At 34.6% G+C, this 16,320-nt stretch overlaps 1 long non-coding RNA gene across 1 annotated transcript; it reads left to right on the forward strand.

Annotated features, from left to right (window-relative positions):
* Positions 1 to 12,054: 12,054 nt before the first annotated feature.
* Positions 12,055 to 15,798, forward strand: LOC125685564 (uncharacterized). Its single transcript, XR_007373471.1, has 3 exons — positions 12,055 to 12,154; positions 14,829 to 14,896; positions 15,693 to 15,798. It is a non-coding gene; the product is annotated as an uncharacterized LOC125685564 (long non-coding RNA).
* The last annotated feature ends 522 nt before the right edge of the window (positions 15,799 to 16,320 follow it).

A 16,320-nucleotide genomic window follows, 5' to 3' on the forward strand; every position in this document is an offset into this window, starting at 1 on the left:
TAGTATCTTTGGTGACAATTTGCATGACATTATCCATTTTTAAAGCTTTCACACAAAAATTTTCTTTGTGTTGCAGTGGTATTTCATAAAATGCGAGTTGCTAGCAGTAATTATATTGTCTTCTGTAAGTTTCTCTTACTGTTCATTGCCGGGGCTCAATCTGTAGGCGTACCAGATATGTTGATGAAGGTTGAAAAAAATCATTTTAATGTAATTTTTACTGATTGATACTAATCAAGGGAATTAGTTGTATCTTTCAGTGGCAACAAAGAAGCATTTCCTTCAGTGACATCACTTTTGTTATCAATACCACTAATAAAAATGGCAAGCTGAGCCCCATTTGTAGTGTCAGTACTTCCACTTGTCACCAGAAATCATAGAATCACCAAGGTTGGAAAAGACCTACAAGATCATAAAGTCCAACCATCCACCTGTCACCAGCAGTGCTTTTTAAACTGTGTCCCTCAACACAAAATCCCACGGTTCCTTTAACACCTCCAGGGTTGGTGACTCCACCACCTCCCTGGGCAGTCCATTCCAGTGCCTGAACGCTCTTCCAGGAAAGTAGTGTTTTCTAATGTCCAACCTAAATCTCCACTGGTACAGCTTGGAGCCATTCCCTCTAGTTCTATCACCAGTTACATGAGAGAAGAGGCTGATCCCCAGCTCACTACAACCTCCTTTCAGGTAGTTATAGAGAGCAATAAGGTCTCCCCTGAGCCTCCTCTTCTGCCGGCTGAACAATCCCAGCTCTTTCAGTTGTTCCTCATAAGACCTGTGCTCCAGACCCCCTCACCAGTTTTGTTGCCCTTCTTTGAACCTGCTCCAGGGCCTCAATGTCTTTCTTGTGGTGAGGGGCCCAAAACTGGACACATTACTTGAGGTGTGGCCTCACCAGAGCTGAGTACAGGGGGGCAATCACTTCCCTGTTCCAGCTGGCCACACCATTCCTGATGCAAGCTGGGATGCCATTGGCCTTCTTGGCCACCTGGGCACACTGCTGGCTCATGTTCAGCCAAGCATTGAGTACCAAAGTATAAGATTTGAAATTAGCACAGCTTCCCTCTCCAATTATTTGTTTTTTTATATACATTTTCCTATTTTACCAGTTTGCCTGCATACAATCTGCTGAGACACTGATATCAGAAAAATCCATTTATTATCGGGGTAAATTGCATCTGCCACACTTCCCGTGTATTGCTTATTAAACTCACCATCAGGAAATGGTGATAACTAGCTATAGTAACAGAGGCTATTTGAATTCAATTGTAATATTTATAAAAAAATTTGTTGTTCAGTTTGGCTGTTTTGTCTATACAAAACATTCCTTGATACACATCAAATTTGGCAGCATATTATTGCATGTAATGTCTTTTCAAATTTTAATCTTTGAAAACTGACACAACTTCCTTACGAATTAAGCATAGTGCCATCTATGCTAATTTATCTAGACAAAAGACTATGTATTTGTCCATTTTTCATTGAACACTCTTCCTTCATGAACAATTTATGTTATTTTGGGATACTGTTTTCTTTTGAAATGGGATAAGTTGAAATATCATTATTGTTAATCAACTGTGCTTTATTCACAAAGGGCACAAGTTCATGTAGCGTGTAATGCATGCAGGTTTTGATTTGACTGAGTGTGTGTGGCAGGCATGAGAGGTGGAGTCAGCACTGCTCGTTTTTATTTATTGTTTGATATTTGTTTTTTATTCTTAAAGCAGACATTTATGATTTTTGGTGGAACAGGAGCCAACTAGGTAATCCAGTTTTGAAGATTTTCAGATACAAGGGTGAATTGTTTGCTATATCTGTAATTCGTGTTTATTTTCTTCTGTTTGTAAAATAAGCAAATGCAAATTAGTTTATTTGTTCAGAGTTCTATGCCTTAAATTTGTAGAATATCAATAGGGTGTACAAAGCTGTTATTTTATTACTGCTAAGACTTGCTACGTATCAATTCTTGTAGAAAGAAATATTTCCTGACAGGAATAGAAGGGATTTTGCAGCAAGCTGTCAGTCAAAAGGTTGGTGATATATGCCCTTAAATATAGAATGTGTGCACATATATGTTCAGTTATGATCTTTACTGGCTATTCAATACAATTTGCTGAGTTAATCTGGGCATGATTTACAATAGAAATTATTTGTATTGAACTGATAAAGAAATTCTGTCTGTCTCAAATAATCCCTATTTGGCTAATTTAGCAGAAACTACTTTCAGATTACCTTCTAATACTAATTATCACCAAGTCAACTGGATATTTGAATGTCCAGAGTGCTTTTAGTCCTCACTATGAACAGCAATGAAAATACAGAATAACTTCTTCCTTATTAAAGAGGGGGAGACCAGACCCCAGACTTATGGGGGAGTTTATTAAAAAGATGCCCAGCAATTAAGTTATTTTCTCATGGGAGAAGTTGAAGTAAACTTTTTTCTGAAGAGTACATAAATTTCAGGAGATTTAGATTTCCAGTTCTGTTTTTCAGTTCGGACATGAACTAAATGCAGTATCTTGCACTTTGCAGACAACAGTAGGAAAAGGTATTGTATATTTATTATGGAAGACGTTTTACTGTGTGATACTCTTTTCCAGCAAAATAGCAGAACATTTTATGTTTTGTTAGCTGTTTTAATATATTTGAGAAGCAGAAGGCAGCCAAAACAGCTCAGGGTATGATATAGTTTCACAAAAAAAATAAAGTGTTATTTAGCAGCCTTGTCTGATCTTGTGTGAAAGGGCTACAGTATTTGGATGTATACGGGCAAGATGCTGTCTCATAATTATGCATGAGAAATCCACATATTTCAGTTTAATCCATACAGCAATAATATCTCCTCTTACAAATGTTTCAATTTTTAACTGAATTAAAATGTTTATTTCTGAAGGACAAAAAAAATCCAACAAAGTACTGCTTTTCTATCATTGACAAAATAAAGATATATGCTTATATACATCAGTTGTAAGTCGTGACAGTTCTCCAAGTCAAGGGTAAAAGAGGTAAACAAGATCTTAAATGATGAAATACATAAAGCATAAACCTAAACTGTGATTTTGTATCAAGCTAAAGTTACATACAAATTGTGTAGCATTTGAAAAAAAAAGTCTTTCTGTGAAGAAATAAATGTGTTTTCCACTTTAGAACTCTGTAGTGCTTGCAGATGGTAACATTAAAAAAAAAATCTAATCATGTTCTAGCTTGAGTTCTTCTGGGGTATATTTCATTCTGGTAAGATAAAATGTTTTATAGCCACTAGTGTTTATACTGGAGTATATAATGGAGTTATACTCATAACTGATTCAAAGCTTCCAGGAGATAGGAGTAACTTGTTCTCATTATGTAATAAAAGTGACTCATTTGACAAAGATTTGGGATGAGATTCTATAGCAAAGTATTGGACTGAGTAAGGGTGTCAGAAAGAGACGGTGAGATAGCGGTAGATGCACACAGGTTATTCTTTGATTAAAAAAAAAAAAGCCCATTGTATTGAAGGAAGATCAACATTACTGCTAAGACTTGCTGGAGAGTCGTATTACATCTGCAGGTAGCAAATACTCTCAAAGAGATAAGATGTTCAGTAATATTCCACAGATTTTTAGAATTGTTAAAAGGAAGATAAAGAATTTCATTTATAGACTCCAGCAACAGTATGTCTACTGAGACGGGGTGAACAAATATACCTCCCATTATTCATTCTATCATAATTGAATTAGTCTGTAGTAGAGACGAGTTAGAATAATGGGCTTGTTTACTTTCTTTCAAACTCACCCATTAATATTTGGATAAACTAATAAAATAAGTAAAAAATAATTGAAGGAAAGTCAAAACAACTTCCACTCTGAAAACAAGTGGCAGACCAACATGAATGCACACAAATTCTCAGATTCTTTGATTAATATAAGTCTGTGAAAGCTTGACTAAAATACATGAACATTAAAAAGGAAACCCTTTGACCTATATTATAGAAGATCAAAAAAGGGTTATCACAATGGCCCATTCCATCTTTTCAATCTATGATTTTATTAATATTAGTTTTGACAAAGCAACTGAAAGGTTTGAAACTGAAATATCATATGAATGTAGTCATTTTAATTTTCTCCATACTTGACTGCTAAGTGATTAGAAGATAAATGGCTATCATTCAATTGTTAGCCATTATTAAAAATATAAATTAATCATATATAAGCATTCCATTAGTGGCTATTTGTTGGCATTTAACTTCATGACTATCAACCAAAAAAAAAGAGACTTCAGCAGTTTTTTTTTTTTCTGTGATGATTTATTGATGATCACATCAATGAAATTTTTAAAAATGCCATTTCATTCATATTTTTCCTCATTCCAATGTTCTCCTCTTCCTCCTCTTTATTATGAAGCCTAACAGCAGTTCCCTATAAATTTCTATTCTTATGCTCCATCCCCTGTGAATCTTCATTTCCCTCCATTTTCACATGCTATGCATCTTCTTGTCACTTAACAACAAAAATGCAGTAGTTTGAATTATATCGAGGACAATCCACTTTCTCAATATCTAGCTCTTTTTTATCACTACGTGTGTGACATCAACATGATTCATTTCTGCAGTCTGCCTCTTTTTCTGGTAAGCTCTATAAGGAAGAACATTATGAACAGAAATGAAAATGTACGACAAGTAGGCATACTTTGGTGATGTATACACTTCCAGAAGTGTGAACCAAAATAGTTTTTAAAATTATACTTGGTGGACTGGAAAATAAATTTGAGCTAAATTTTAATATTATTAACAGTATGTTTAAAAAATATAAAGAGGTTTTTTGGAAAAGTTTCTCCTTACTTATTTTTTTATGGTTTCATTCAGCAAAAATTTTGCTCACCTTTAGTTCAATCTTACTTTCTCCATGCATTGGTCACAGATTCCCAGATTTTCTCTCTTTGTCAATGATCCTAAAGCATATGTCTCCTAATGTCTACTTTCTAATTTACTTTTTTGTTGCCATAATAAAGTAGAATGTTTACATAACTCTGGTACTCAGATAATTAACAGAGAAGTCTTCATTCATACTCAAAGTTTTATTAAGTGATAACTGTTACATGAGACTTTATTATGAATTTCGAATATTCTAATTTATTTTTCAAATTGATAGTATACAAGAATTGCTTTTTTTTTTTTTTTCCTCCCGCAAAAACAGTCACAGAGTTATAGCTGGAACCTGTTTCCACAGAACAAAGTAAAAGCTAATTACTCTTATCAGTAAAATTTACTTAAAAAAGAAATCGTATCCTACAGAATGAAAAACAATTATTTCAGTGTCATCTTTCAGGAACTTTTTTAAAAAAATGTTCCACAATTATTTTTAAACAATTTTAATTAAGAAATCTGCAACTTAATTCATTAACTATGCAGGTTACACAGTGAACTGGAGAACCTACTGTATTCACCTAATAGTTTTTTTGTTTTTATGTTTTTAAGTATACATACATTTAAAAAACAAGTTCTACATATGTATCCCATCAAATACTTTAAAAGTTTTAAACTAACATATTCCAAATTTTAGTTCAGTAGTTCTATATTAAGAAAAACTATGTTTATGTTAAAAGCAAAATTATTCTCAATTATTCATGATTGAATATTCTGGTAGATTGAGTCTTAGTCTTGCTAACTCCTATATCTTCCCTCATTTATCTCAAGAAAATGACTAAAAAGAATACATTTGCATGCAAGCAGTAGTTAGAGGGACCTTTATTATGACTTTAGAATGTAAGGGCTGAAAGTGCTAGTGTTTAATTAGTAATTAATCACAGTTCCAGTTTGTGCCCACTGCCCCTTGTTCTGTCACTGGACACCATCGAAAGAGCCTGGTACTATACACTTCACTTTTGACCATTTGATATTTATCAGTATTGGTAAGATTCCTCCTCAGCCTTCAGGATTTACAGTCCCAGGTCTCTGTACCTTTCCTCATACTGCTCCGGGCCCCTGTCATCTTTGCAGCCCTTTGCTGAACTCTCTCTAGAAGTTCCCTATCTTTCTTGTTCTGAGAAGCTCAGAACTGGACACAGTACTTCAGATGTAGCCTCACCAGGGCAGAGTAGAGGGGGAAGCTCACCTTCCTCAACCTGCTGACTGTGAATTTAATGCACCCCAGGATGCCATTGGCCTTCTTGGCCACAAGGGCACACTGCTGACATGTGGTCACCCAATTGTACACCAGGACAAGGAGATCCTTCACTGCAGAGCTCTTTTCCTGCAGGTCAGCCCCTACCTTGTACTGATGCATGCAACTATTCCTCCGCAGGTCCAGAACCATATATCTGTACTTGAATTCCATTAAGTTCCTCTCCTCCCAACTCTCCAATCTCTCCAGATCTCACTGAATGACAGTACAGACTTCTGGTGTGTCAGCTCCTCCCAGCTTTGTATCATCAGCAAACTCTCTGAGGGTATTCCATCCCTTCATCCACATTATGGATGAATGGATTAAACAAGGCTGGACCCAGTACAAAGTCCAGTAAACACTGCTAGCTACAGGCATCCAACTTAAATTTGCATCATTGATCACAATCCCCTCGAGCTCTGCTAGTCAGCATGTTCTCACTCCACCTCACTGTCCACTCATCTATCCCATGTTTCTAAACTTATCTACAAGGATGTTATGGGAGGCAAATGTCAAATGCCTTGCTGATGTCAATGTGCACAACATCCACTGCTCTCCCCTCATCTACCATGTTGGTCATGACATCACAGAAGGCTACCAAGTTGGTCAAGCATGATTTACCCTTGGTGAATCTATGTTGACTATCCTAGATAACCTTCTTTTCACTTGCTTGGTGATGGCATCCCAAATACATTTTCTATCACCTTCCCAGGAATAGAGATAAGGCTGACTGGTCTGGAATTTCCTGGGTCCTTTTCCTTTCTTGCCCTTTTTGAAGAATGGAGTGACACTGGTTTTTCTCCATTCTTAATGGACCTCTCCTGTTTTCCATGACCTTTCAAAGGTGATGAGGGGTGTCTTAGAAATCTCTTCTGCAAGCTCCCTCAGAATTTCTGGGTGCATCTCATACGGGCCCATGGATTTGTGTGCAATGAGTTTACCTAGATGATCTCTGACCAGTGCCTCCTCGACTAAGGGGAAGTTTTCCTTTCTGCACAGTCTCTCTTTCTAACTTCCAGACTTTATTGCTAAGAGCCAGTTTTAGCAATAAAGACTGAAGAAAAGCATGTGTTCAGTAAATCCACCTTCTTAGTGTTGTCTTTTACCAGGGCACCCACCTCATTGGGGCAGCAGACCCATATAATTCCTAGTTTGTTTTTTTTTTTTTTTTGCTATTGATACATTTAAAGAAACTCTTCTTGTTTTCCTTGACTTCCATCATCAGATTTAATTCCAAGTGAGCCTTTGCCTTCCTGATTGCGTCCCTGCATGTCCTGACAATGTTCCTATATTCGTGATAGCAATTAGATTATGGTCCTCTGACTGCACACAGTTCTCTAGTTCTTCCTGTTTCTTTCCCATGATGTGTGTGTTGGTGTACAGGCAATCAGAGAATAAAAGAGAGCAGAGGATGCCCCATAGCTATACAAACTCTGGAGATGTCTGGCCTTCTGGCTCACATCAGGGGAAGCAGCTAAGGAAGCTGATGCAGCTAAGCATCTGGTTGGCCTGACTTATTTCACGGTCAGTTGCAATAGTGTGAGCACTGCCATTTTGGACCCCTCCCCTGAAATACTTCAGTTTAAAGCTTACCTTTCTAAGTTAGCCCTAATCTACTGGCAAAATAATAATAATAATGATCAAAGATCTAGAGCAGGTGATATATTGATGATCTTACCATTATTTTTGAAGAGCAGCTTTCCTTTTTATTTTGAACTTTGTTTTGAATACTTAGGAACTATTAAGGTTTTAAAAATGTACCCTGCCTTTTGGGGATGTTAATAGTAGTTATTTCCTTTAACTATTGATTAAACGGTAGTTGTGTAGTTGATGGTTTGAATGTCATTACAAACATGCAGTTTTATTGGTAGTTGTTTACAGAAAATTTTAAAACTCAAACTGTAAGAAACATATAATCAGACATGACTGTTCAAATTGGACTCTGCCCAAAGATGTCAAAAAATGACAAGGCCTCTGTAGAGAGAGATTCAGAGTCATTAGGAACTGTGGTTATAAATGTTAGCTGAAAAATCACTTTTCCACTATTGTGGATTACTGAGTATTTACTTACTCTATTTGTGAATTATTATTACGTTTTTTAGATTAGGCCCCATTTTCTATTATAATTGCTATCGGCATGTAGGGATAAAATTTGAGCTTAATTTATTAATGTAGAAAGACTAGAAAGAGAAACAGCTTCAGCCTAACTGAAATCAAAAGAAAATATATTAAACTACTCACTGAATTTCATATTTGAAAAGATAGTCAGAAATTAATAGGCGTTTTTGGGATTCTAACCTAAGTATTATCTCAAGTGACATAGTCTGATGTGTGTAGTGGGCTGCAAAGAGAAATAGAAAGCAAAATGTATGAAAGCTAACGTCATTTGACCTTGAAGAGATCACATTAATGCACTTTTAGATGATATGTTAGTATGTTGACTGATGGGAGAGGGCTTTTAATTAGTATTCTGGTGTTTGACTGTGTAAAGATATTTGATTACATAAAACAAGTTTTAATAGTCTTAACCTTTTTTTTTCTTAAAAATCGTACATATATAGTAGAATAATATTGATGAAAATAATTTTGTTATATCATTGGAATGGTTTGTATTGTATTCTTAGTTCAAGGATTTTGTTGTACATTCAGAGTATGTAAGCATCAGTGAAAAAAACCATAATGCAGTGACTCTTAAATAACTAGAAAAACTGAACAACTATAATTTCTTCTTTATTTAAAGTAAGCATAGACTAAGAAATCTTTATTGAAAAAACTAATTCCAATTTCCATTTTTTTCTTTTCAAATTTTGAAAAATAAATGTTAAGTCAAAATCCATCTAAGCAAATGGCATGTTTCACATTGATTTCAATAACTTTGTATTAAATTCATCATGACTTCATTTAGGAAATTGTGAGGTAATAAAAAAACCCAAATGAAAAAGATTCAATGCAGATATCTATGTGTGCACCATTGTCAGGAAAGTATGAAACAAAATGAGTCCACTATTACCACTTTGTTGAGTAAGACCAGAGGACATTAAAAATTCCTTGAAGAAGAAAAAAAGTATTCAGACAAGACTCTTTGGTAACAGATTTTTAATATATATGAAACCACTGTGGAAAGTAAAGTTATATATTAATACAATTTGGTGTTAAATACACATGATATAAAATATACAATCATACTGAAGTTGAACTGCTTCCCAGATTAACTGTCATCTACGATCTTTCTATGCTTTTATCTCTGGATTTAAAAGTCTTATGAAAAAGTATACCAGAGATTTAAAAAGGAATTTCTGGATAAACTATGCTTCTTTTCTTTGCTGTAAGAATTTTTTCGTAGCTAGATTGGTCAAATTAGTGAGGTAGTTTATGTAAGATGACAGAAAGTATTTGATGGTGATTTAAAATTATGTGATGCTCAAAACATAAAAACTTATGTTTTGGAACAATTAAGATGTTACAGAGTATTGAAAAACTGTCTGCAGGCACCATTTTTATATTAGTTCTGTTCCTAGTGATCGATCAGAAAATTTGGACTAAAAAATCTAAATTATTCATCAAAACCAAACTTTTCAGTACTTTGATTTTGTTTGTTTGTTTGTTTAACGCATTTTTTAGGTATTTATTATTTTTAATACAGACTGTTGAACTCAGAGCAAAAGTAGAATTCCTCGAGAATCAATTATTCCATCTGGTCCATCTTATGTTTGTCCTCAATGTAGTTTATTCTTAGTCATTCATGTTCTCCAGGGTATGCATACACATAATAAATACAGTAGAATAGCTTAGTTTGGAGGGGACCTTAAAGTTCATCTAGTTCCAACCCCCGTGCCATGGGCAGGGCTCCTCCCCACCAGCTCATGCTGTCCATGGCCGCACTCCAATCTTGCACTGAGTGCCTCTAGGGCCCCCACAACTTCTGTGGGTAAAGAGTAATATAAAACATTGTTATTTGATTATTTTTTTTTAATAAGCAATTATCAATGTGCAGTTTCTTATTTATTTTTAAAGTGTTTCACATGGTACCAACATTTGAAAAACTTAGTCATCAATTTTCCAGCTCCTTCTAATATAGAAGATAGGTGCAAATATTCGGTGGACTTAATTTGTAATCTTTTACCAAATCTCACAGTTAGTACAGTTAATGGAAGTATTTTCAAAGCATTTCTAAACTTCATAAAGAGAAAACGTTTTTCCTAATCTTTTTAAAATGTGCTTGTGGAATATTATATTTATGATATTTACTTAACTGAACTTTATTAAACCATCAACTGTAAATAACAATAGATAAGAGAATTTTGAGGGAGTTCTATACAAAATATTTTGTCCTTAGAAACTGACTTCCTGAAACTAAAACTTTCATGAGAACCTAAGTCAAATTCAGATGTATAAAGATGAATTTCTCATGGGGAAAAAAAAAAAAAAAAGAAAAAAAAAGAAAAAAAAAGACAAGGCAAGGAAAAGAATGAAGATTGCCTATGATTTTGGGAGTCTGAATAAAACATCTACTCTGATTATTTCCAGTTATGCTATAAATTTTGGTTTCTGAAAAAAAACAAACAACCTTTCAAACTTCTAAAAGTTGTTTCTTGTTTTAGTATAAAATTGTGCTATATTTTAGCCTATCAGACAGCTAATCACCACACCTCATTTGAGCTACAGAAACCTATAAAGGTTTTTTTTTTTTTTTTTGAATGTATCTATTTGTTTTCACCGGCAGTGAACAAGACCCTGCATTCTGCACTGGTAAAAACCTGTGCCAGTGACCCAGTGTTTCACTGATGTATGATGCTATGACAGTGTTATTGTGATGAAAATGTTACCCATGCAGTCTGTCTTTCATTGGCCTGAACAGACGAAAGTCAGAAGCCACCAAAACCAGGCTATGCAGAGCATGCTGTAGGACAATCCAGCCAAGATTGGCAGTGTGACTACATTGTCTTCAAACGGACATGAGGCATGGGTTGGTTTATCATGTTGCAAGAGAAAAGTGTTCTCTTTTTCTGGTCTGACTCTTGAAGTTGGAGCCTTCAGCTTAGCCAATGCTGTGATCTAGCAGAGACAGTTGATAGTTTTTCTGGGTTCCAGGAAATCCACATTTCTGTTCATGTATGAGCATTCAAGGGAGTGATCTGGTGCCAGCTTTGTAGTATTCCAACATTCTTACTATTATTTTCAACATACCGATGCTGATATTCATCTCTGTACACAGTTATAATCTGCTGATTCATCTGGATGAGTTGATTGAGACACTCTTTTCATGCTGTGACAGCTGTGCATGGCTGTCCAGAATGTGGCTTGTCTTTCATGTTGGTGTTGTCACTGCTGAAATGCACCACCCCTTACCTCACTGTGCTCACATCCACTGTTTGGTCTCCATAAACATTCACCAGGCATTGATGAATGTCAGTTGGTGCCGTTTTTTATGCATGGAGAAATTCAATTCCACAGCTTGGCTTTATTCACACTTACATATCAGATGCCATTTTGTCAGACTGCCCCTTTGTTGCTATCTGTCACATGGCAACAAAATAGAATACTGGTGGAAACGTTCAACATCTCCTGTCATATCACCAACATCCATCTTTGATGTTGTGGGCCAATATAACAAACTAGAAGGCATTACTTTTGAAGCAGCCCTTGTATATGTATACATAGATAGAGGAACATTTTCTTTTCCTAGTATAAACTGAGTCAGGTGTTATCTGTGACTCCTTCCCTGTGACAGGTAAAAATTTGATAGCAGTGTGTAATTCCTGATAGATTTTTTATTTTTTTTTTTTCCGGTAGACCTGTCAAGGCCGCTTCACTTCCACCAAGGTTCTGAGAAAATGCTTTCACCTGGTATCAATCAATCAGTCACTCCACCAATCACGATTATATGAACTCATCTATCATATGCAAGAGCACAGTGTGTTTGGTACATGAATAATAGCCTCAGGAGAGTTTACAACCAATGTGAAAACAGTAATTCTCTTCTGCACTAGTTTTCCTCCAGAATTAGCCCAACAGTGAGTAATACATTTCTCATTGTACTATCTCAGTATTTTTTTTTAAAGAAATTGAAAGTATTTAAGTTCAAACATGTTTGCTTATACAATTTCTAACTTAAAATCTCAACTATCTGGATAAAATACTTTAAATAAAGGGAGGTATTAGACAATATCTCTCTTATTGTAAACCTATTATTCAAGTGATAAAAGAATGCTTAGAACTTCATTTTATAAAATTCATTTGATTCTCTCCATTTTGTTTTTCAAGTAAGCAATCCAAAAATCAAGATAATTGTTGAATATCCATTTTGATTTTTTGTTTCGTTCACTTCAGTCCGTAAAATAACAAATTAACTTCTTGCTAATACTTACGATTCACTTACAAATGAGTCAGGTAGAAGAAGTATAAGCCTTTGACTATGTGCATTTTTTTTTAAGCAACACTGCTGTTATTCTCTAGTAGAATGTCTACTCTATACATTAGTGGCCAATTTGCCTTACATATTTTATCTACATGAAGTACATCTACGGTTGCTGTCATTATTTCTCTGAGAAAATAAGTGTCCATAATTGTGTTTTCACTTACCTTGTAGTGAGGCTGATGAAACTGGGTGGTACAACAAGGAAGTAACCCTTGGGGTGAAATTTGGTTTGGCCTGTCTGTTGATACATCTACCATATGAAGTATCATTTAGTGTAAACAGTGAGAAAGAAATAAATTTGATGTCTTCAATTCAATCTTCTTAATTCTTAAAGCTGAATCTGACTGATCACTGGCTTGAAGCTTTTCCAATTCTGGAAAGTACTATCTTGGTCTGAAGAATGAATAAATTCTTTTTGAAAAAAAAAAAGGAAAATATGTAATAACCTTCATCATCTCATTCTCATACTAATAAGTACTATATAAGTGCTAATAGTCCTTAGTGCCAATCTGAAATTGAGTTTATTCAGGGAAATGAGATATATTTTAAAAATAAAATCAGCTGTTTCTCAGAGACAAAGCAATGTAAAGGATGTTGCTGACAGTAATAGTGCTGCAAGTAGTTGGAAGTGAAAACTGAGTACTCAAAGTTAATTATGAATAAAGCTGATACTAATTAAATATATATATATATATATTTAGAAACTTAAATGTATCTCTAGGAAGAAACATTTTTTAGCCCTTTCTTATTTATGCTAATTCACATATTAAAAGCTCAGCATGTCCAATAATTTCAAGCACAGATTTACATATAAAAACATGCCACTTTTAAATGAAAAAGAATAACATTTTCTTTTCAGATCAGTTTGTAAATTTTCAGATTCCTTTTCCTTATCAAGTCAATGTGAATGTCCTGCTTGAAGCTGAGATTTCTGTTATTTTGTTTAAAAGTGACAGCTCTTAATCGGCCAGCACATTTTAGCTTTGTTGTTCAAGGAAAAGAATTAATGGGTTCAGGACATGTAAGATGTTGAAATATAATCATAATTTCATTTATTATTTAATATTTATGATCTTGTTAGTTAAAACACTCACACAGTGTGTGTTTATATTTGTATCTTAATTCAGGGCATCACTGTTTTTATAAAACACTTATGGAATCTTTTTAAGCTAATTTAAATAGATATTAAATATGTAAAAGCAACAGAGGTAAGAGCAGGCATGGCTCTTTTCATAGTTCAGGCAATGTTTGCACTCAAACTCAAATACTGACTGTTAGAATATAAAAATTCTCTCATATAATTGATTGCAATTCCATATAAGCAAGCCAAATGTATAAGTGAAATAACATTCTCTGGAATTACTATTTTCTGGGATTGTTCATAGGAAGAAGAAAAAAAACTTTGTCTTGAAAAGGAATTCCAACAACAGAGCAGCTTTACGTTGTTAGATGTAGATGGAAAGTGTGCAATAACATTCTGATAGGAAATGGCTGGCACAGGAAACTCCTACAATGGCTATATAAATATCACAAATTCAGTATGGTCTTCTAAGATCATTTAAAATGTCAAAACCAAGTATATATCACATTCAATTTAATTTGAAATTTCTTTTTAAAGCTCTGTATTAAATATAGATTTTATTATAACTTTATTGATATTCATATAAATAAAAGCATATGATGACATCTAAGCAGTAAAAAAAAGAGAGAGGATACTATATACAGCAGAACTTGATAACTTGAATTTGAAGGGAAGAATTCTTTCTTAAGAGATTCTGTACTGATTTTTTTCTTAATAGCTAATTGTAGCTGCACTTGGTGAAGACAGAATGGCCCTATTCTCCTTTTTATGAAAATATACCAAGCTGCATTAACTTTCTGATACTTAGGAAGTGACTTAGTATGTCAAGCTCTAGTTTTTGACAATAACCTATCTACCTAAAGAATTTTTAAAGAACAGAAATAATGATTTATTAAGCAAGCAACACTGTATAGGTGGAAACTATTTTGAAATATATCTGAAATTACTTGGAGAATCTCATACAAGATACTAATCAGAGACAGAGGCTTTGGCAAATTTGAACAAATGGATTACTGTTATTACAGTGTTCACTGAACTGAAAAGAATAGTGGGGGGAAAAAAACAAAACACTTCCCACCTTCCAAGTATCTTTGGTAGCTACATCTTTCAGCTGATACTACATACTATTTTTCTTCTTGTTAAAGAAAGATTCTGTATCAATTGTTCCTGTGTTTGTTCACCCTCTCAGATGACAACATAGACAACATAAAACTGAATAAATGGGAAGAAGTATATATGAAGAGAAGAAAAAAAAAGGTTAGAATGTATCAAGGAAAGATTTTATTGGGTGGAAAGGAGAGGATGTCAAGAATGAGGCAAAAATTTGACTGTCTTACAGTAAATTTGAAATAAGCCTTAATAAAAATAGAAGAATAAATCACAAATATTCATGTTTTAGTGAATGATTTATATTTTTTCCTAGTGCACGAATTCGGAGCAGTCTTTTGGGAAATATCATAGTCACAAGCCTATTTGGCATTTTCAGATCTGAAAAACAGACTTTTTTAAAAAAAATGAAATTTAATTTTGAAATGCAAATAAATCTTAAGAGAGACCAAAATATTATTGAAGTCATTATGAGGTTTGTTTATTTAGCATAGTTTAGCTACATTGTGAATTTAAGACACAGATTTAAGAGACAAGACTGAAATATTTGGTTGAAATATTTTATCTCCTTAACTAAAAATGAGAGAAGATGAGACTTTTTGAGGTTAGTATAAGTCTGTCATTCCAAGAGACTTGTTAGCAGAAGAAAGAGAGGAAGGAAGGAGGGAGGGAGGGAGGAAGGAAGGGAGGAAGGGAGGAAAGGAGGAAGGAGGAGGGAGGGAGGGAGGGAGGGATGGAGAGAGGGTGGGCGGGAGGGAGGAAGGGAGGAGGGAGAGAGGGTGGGAGAATAAGGAGGAACCACCCTTTCTTTCCTATACATTTTTCCAGTTCTGTAGATATACATTTCATATTTAACTTGGCAATAGAAAAGGAAAGAAAATGACAGTGTGCAAGTTGAACAAGCAATGACTATTGATTTTCTCCTCTCATATTTTCTCCGATACAGGAAAAAAAATATATAGGATGCACATTTGTAATCACAACCCTTTTTGTAAAGGAGCCCTCAGAGGGATCTCTGAGATGTCTTGGATTATCCTCTGAGAGAAGGATGGGAGAGGAGTATGGAATTGAAAGGAATGTTCAGACTTGGGAAGACAGTACTGGGTGTGGCAAGTAAAAGCTCTATGAGCTGGGCAAGTATTACTGTCCTTCAGGATATAAAATGTCTCTTCAACAATAGATCAACAAGCCTTTGGCTTTGGCCATGTCTGCCTGGCTGTTTCACCTAGACCTCTTGGAGCACTTTGCGATCTGCAGAAGTTTATGAGGCTGCTATTATCATTATTAAATAGAAAACAGAGCTGTATTTGTTTCTCTTCACTAACCACAAGCAGGCCAATAGTAACTAGGACTAAAGTCACCCAAGAGTCTTGGAAACAATAAAGTCATTCTTTCTTTCTATTACTTATGCATATGAGAAAATATTCCTTAATGATGAAATTATGTGTTTTGAAAAACAAGTCAAGACAGAAAAGTAAGAATATATCCTTTTAGTTGGGATGTTCTTAGGAGTGGCTCTGAGCTGGGAGCTTCATAGCACCCTTTAGGCTATGACTTTATTCTTATTATGCCTT

This window comes from Lagopus muta, chromosome 1, assembly GCF_023343835.1.
Source record: "Lagopus muta isolate bLagMut1 chromosome 1, bLagMut1 primary, whole genome shotgun sequence".
Lineage (NCBI taxonomy): Eukaryota > Metazoa > Chordata > Aves > Galliformes > Phasianidae > Lagopus > Lagopus muta.